Below are 6,023 nucleotides of genomic sequence, written 5' to 3' on the forward strand. Positions count from 1 at the left end.
CACTGGATTTAAATGAGATTAAAAGCACTTCTTTCTTTTTTTTTCTTATTTAATAAATAATATCAAAAAAGTGAACTAGTTCATATTTACAATATAGGAATTAAAAACAATTTTGTCTAGCGTATGCATGTTTCTCTTTACAAGTGGGAGGGGGGTTTTCAGATCCAGTTTACTGAAGCCCAGATCTTCAGGGACCGTTCTTGAATTCTGGCATAGATTTCATCTCTTCTCTTCTGCTTTTGCACCTGGATTGACTTGTTCCCTGTCAGGAAAAAGCAACTGGCTCCTTATACGGAGAATAATACAACAACATTTCAGCAAGTTTGCATCATTTCAAAACCACTTTTTCCCCCCCTTTTCTTTTTGACGAATCAAGTCACAGGAAGAGTAACAGAACATTTAATTCATTCTTAACAAACTTCAGTGAATCTTATTTTTTTTCCTTTAAAAACAATCAAGTATTCAATGTGCTGATTACACACTGTACACGTGACAAACACACATCTTGGTTTACATTTCATTTTTATTCATTGCTTGCAAACCGCTCTCAGGTTGCGAACTTTTTAATTTTTATTTTTTGAGGAAACAGGTCACCGAGTAGATTGGTTTTGCGTTTTTTTTTTTTTTTTTGTATAAAAATTACGGCCTTCTTCGGTCTTCTTATTGCTACGAAACTTTACAGGTTTGCAAAATAAAACTCTTTTTTTTTTTTTTTAAAGGACTGAATGACCATGGACACGGACGAAATATGGAATAATTGGAGCCTGCGAAGGATAGCAAAACGACAGGCGATTTCCTAACTGTCCCCGGTTACGTTACGGTTGCTTGGAAGTACATCCTATGGAGCTCAGCAAGGCCTACTGCCATTTATACCGCAGCCTATTTACCTACGCAAGCGCGCGCGCACACACACACACACACACACACACACACACACACACCCATCCATTACTAGCCATAAGGGAAAAATCCTCTCCTTCATCATGTCTGGAGCTCTACAGAGCAGCTGTATGCCCACCAAATCAGACAGCAGCCAACTGAATGGAAAGTTTTTCCGGGATTACTGATAGCTATCCATGCCCAATTGGCCAGGACAGTTAGCATCACTGGGATAAAGAATGGAGGGTTATCAGCAACAGCTTTTTTCTTTTTTTTGGCTTCCGAGAGCACAGGTATGTAATAAAATCACTGTGAATATATCCCTCCATGCTGCATGTGAATATTTCCAAGTTAGCACTCAAGAGACAGGGCTATAGATATTTCTCTCTTCCTCCTCCTTCTCCTCTATACCCAGACCCCGGGACTCATTATTACTGGAAACATACTGGGAGGGCCCAGACACGACGATGAAGCAGTTGTGCCTATTGCAGTTTCAATGGAACGGGAAAAAAACTGTGTTCCAGAGAAGAGGAGGGAGGAGGAGGAGGAGGGAGGAGAAGGAAAAGAAGAGGAGGAGGAGGAAGAGGATGAAGAAGAGAAGAGGAAGGAGGAGGAGAGAGGAGGGGAAGAAAGAAGAAAAGGAGGAGGAGGAGGAGGGGGGAGAAGGAAAAGAGGAGGAGGAGGAGGAAGAGGATGAAGAAGAGAAGAGGAAGGAGGAGGAGAGAGGAGGGGAAGAAAGAAGAAAAGGAGGAGGAGAGAGGAAGGGAAGAAAGAAGAAGAGGAGGAGGAGGAGGAGGAGGAGGAGGAGGAGGAGGAGGAGGAAGAGGAGGAGGAGGAAGAAGAGGAAGAAGAGGAAGAAGAAGAGGAGGAGAAAAAGATGAAGAAGGCAAAGAGGAAGAGGAGGAGGAGGAGAAAAAGACGAAGACAAAGAAGATGAAGACGAAGGAGGAGGAGGAGGAGGAGGAGGAGGAGATGAAGAAGATGAAGAAGAAGAAGAAGAAGAAGAAGAAGAAGAAGAAGAAGAAGAAGAAGAAGAAGAAGAAGAAGAAGAAGAAGAAGAAGAAGAAGAAGAAGAAACAACAACAACAACAACAACAACAACAAAAATCCCGAATCTTATTTCTAGGACACAAAGCTGCCCCTCCCTCAACCCTATATTTAGTGTCTGCAGAAGAAAAAGGTAAAAACAAAAGAAACAAGCAAACGCTGGACGCAAAGAAGAACACAATTCTCAGTGCCATCATATACACAGCTTTCCAAAAGTGGAAGTAAACAGCAAGGTTGATCCATGGAACGGGTTATTTCATTCTGCAATGAAGGACACCACCCCCCTCAAGCTCTTTGGTCCGAACTGGACTGCACCGCATGATAAGGGTGCGTATTTGAAGGCTTATTTGAAAAACCTTGACAAGTAGAGGGCTATCAACTGGGGAAAAAAATATTCAGGCTTTTCTCAAAATGTAACTGCCATGCTCAGAGTTTTGCCGTTCCCAGGCAGAATGAAGCAAGCTCGCTTGTTTTTAGGTTATCAAGAAAAAAAAACATGCTTCAAACAACAATCCCAGTCAATTCCTCACTCGGCGACCATGGAAACATCTGGACCGCAAGTTAGAAGGATTGATTCAAGGGGTCACAAGACTGGGCTGTTAAAAGGTGAGCGGGGAGATTCTTGAGCCACGGTAGAGAAAAGTGGGGCCTCTTCATCAGACATGCGGCTTCATTATGGGCCTGATGGATTTAATATCCACAGCCATACTCTCCCCCCACCACCAGGAAAACAGGACTGAATGGGTGCTGCAAAATTTGACTGCCGATTCCAAGCAGGAAGTGATAGTTCTGCCTTTATTCCGAGATAGCTCGCGAGTTTGCCAGCTGACTCATAAGGGAACAGAGGATGGCAGTTTTATTCTTATACAAATAATGGTGGAGGAACAAAATGCAACACTGGCTTATTTGACCGTTTGCTGATCTAAGAACTGAACAAATACTCCAGTGATGTCAAAATGCAGCTGATAAAGAGATAAGACTGACTCGGAAAGTAAAAACTGGGCCACGTAAGTTCTTCTCGGCTCTGGAGACTCTTCCCAAATCTACAGTATCAACAAGGACAAATTATTCCTCCATCCAGCCCCTCCGATAAATCTGTAAAAGCCAAGGTTAAAAGATGCTGTGAAAAATACACTAATCTTCCCTCCCTCTCCAATAATCTCACAGTTATTACAGGTAGATTAAAAAAAAAGAGAGAGAACATTAAGTTTGTCTTCTGCCAGTCTTTCAAGGATGCAAAATACCAAATATATTCTGTTCAACGAGGGCTGAACAGAACTAAACAGATCAGCTGGCAAGCAAGTTGGAAAGAGGTTAATGCTGAACTATGGTAGAGGTCTGAATGTTTGCCAAAACTTCAGTCTGTGAAGGCCGAGAAGCTTATAGCAGTTTTAATCAACTCTGTATGAGACAATTAAGTCAGGAAAACCTAAGATGCCACCAGTTTTTGATCCTCAAAACAGTTTGCTAAAGATTGTAGCCTATTCCATAAAAAGTGCAGCATTGAACTCTGTAGAACTCTTAACCTATACTACACAGGGATGTCCTGTCACATCACAACAAGGAACAACGAAACAGAAAAAATATAAAGGCTCCTGGGAGGAGGTTCAGCAAGTGATAAGGCCACAATAAATCCTTGCCTTTGGTCATTGCCGAGAATGAGATGAGGCAAGGTAGAAATTGGTTATGATTAAGAACCAAAAATTAGCAAGCATATTATTTGGAAATGATTAAATGGCATGAAAAAAAACAGCATGCCGGGAAATCTGGGTTGGAGATAAAGGCCTATTTTTTTCGATAGTGGCACTGAGTTGATCAACTGTGCTTAGCAGCTGCAGTTTTCAACTCAACAACTAAAACTGTACATTATGTGGAAATGGTTCGTGTTGTTTGCCTTTGCACACAACGGCTGCTTTTGAAGAAGTTCAACATTGGCTACTGTACTTCAGTTTTCCGTTTATGGAACAATGAAGAATTATAATGAACGAAGGATGCCACCTTTACGACAGGGGGAAAAAATAAATCCCATTGGGATTAAACTACGATAATCCTAATTCTTTGCTTGCAAATAAATTTACAATTTATTTAAAGTCAATTATCTAAAGGAGGGAAGGATAAAGACAGCACGTGGCAAATTCCTAATTAAGTACCAAAACTGACGCATCGTAAGTGCAAGACAAGGCGCAATTAATGACTCTCCCTCCCCGTTATGGTGTTTCGAGAATCCGCCAATACATTAGATAGGATCCATGTAACTAGGTCAGTACGTGAACATCTGGATCACCGACTTATCCATCAAACCCAAACCACTAGATTTCTAAAACACAGAGTTTCAGGAGACTCCACTCAATGGAACCTAAACCAACCTAATCCTTGATCCATGTTTTGGAATTCTTCAGATACTCGTTCCAACAGCTTCAGTCCCCGGAAAAGAACCTTTAGAGTACCAAGGAATCCTCCTTAACCATATTCTGAAACGATACAAGCCATTACACCGAGATTGGAAATTAACTGCCTTCTCCGCACGAATGCACAGGTTTTAAATATGGCAGTCGCACTGGGCCCATTCGCAGCACGCCTCTCTGCTGTTTTAACCTCAATGACGGTAGAAGAAAAGGGTGGCGTAATTGGCACTTATTTAACATGCAACTGAGAGACGATTTGCAAAACAGAACGACAATCTCTTTACATGACAGGAAGTAGAAATATATATATGCAGGTCTTGGCGTGTTCGGGTCTTTTCCCATGTAAGATTGAGAGCATCTTGGCAACGTTTCGATGAGATCCCACTCGCCATCTTCAGGCTGGTGCTTTTGGCTTCGTGCTTGTGCGCATGTTTATTGGTCTTGGAGTTCGCTGTGTTCTGCTTGATTGGCACCAGCCAATCAAGACAAAAAAATGCTACAAAACAGACAGAAGATATTAGAAACACCAATCAAGCAGAACACAGCAAACTCCAAGACCAATAAACACAGACCAAGACTCCCAACCAATCAGGATGAAGAAAAAACCATTCTGGCACAGCAGTAGGCTAGCCCCAAATTTAAAACAGAAACGGCTGTGAAAGTCTGACTCACAGACGAACACAATATAGAAGCCTGATGATGGCAGATGAGATTCTGCCGAAACGTTGCTACAACTTTAAAAGCACAACTACTATGACGTGGGAAAATACCCGAGCAAAGCTGAATACCACACACACACACACACACAGTTTTGACAGACACTAGTTCATTAAAATGATGTAACATGGGAGGACAGCGAGGGTCATTTCTCACAATTCCCAATATAAAATAAAGAGGAGTATCCAACAATTGTGACCCATGTTTGAAGTAAATGCTGACATTTGCGTATGACAGAAAACATGCAGCCAGACGTTATTGGGAGCAGATTGGGTGTTTTTTTTTTTTTTTAAAAAAAATCAAATTATGCATACGCATACACACACACACATACACACACTTAACTTACAATTAATAGCAAATTATGTACAGGGGTAGCCAAATAAAAATAAAAATAAAGCCACCCTGACAAAATCCTGAAAATATATTTTTTTTCTGAGGCATGTATTGATGGTGAAAGGGAAGAACAATTCCTTTTAAAACACGTACATTAAACACAAGGGGCAGTTCAAATAACTGCACAAGAGGCCACATTTCTAATGTTAAAAACCTCAGGAATCAACATTATAAATATTTTTTTAAAAACAAATTAAGAACGATGCACAACGATGGGAAAAGGGAGCTGTAGAGTCAACATACGTTGCGTGTATGTATATTGCAGGCAAGGCAGAGGCATTGTTTTTAAAGCTTTTTGCACAAACTTCATATAACTCTTAAAAAAAATATGCTGGCCTTTACAAGGTTCTACTTGCTGAAAAAAAAAAATTCAGAATTCAGTTCATAAAAAGTCACAAGACTTCAGTTTTAAAAAAATGCAACGGTTCCAGCCACAGACCGCGCAAATATATGGAAGAATATGGTAATTAGATTATACGAGCATGGTCAGGCTTGGAACCTGAATATACTTCAGAGCAAATGCTCAGAGGAGGAACAATAATAATAATAATAATAATAATATATAAACTATTTGGTAAC

This window comes from Pseudonaja textilis, chromosome 6 (assembly GCF_049901715.1).
Source record: "Pseudonaja textilis isolate UNSWEBS1 chromosome 6, rPseTex1.2, whole genome shotgun sequence".
NCBI classification, from domain to species: domain Eukaryota; kingdom Metazoa; phylum Chordata; class Lepidosauria; order Squamata; family Elapidae; genus Pseudonaja; species Pseudonaja textilis.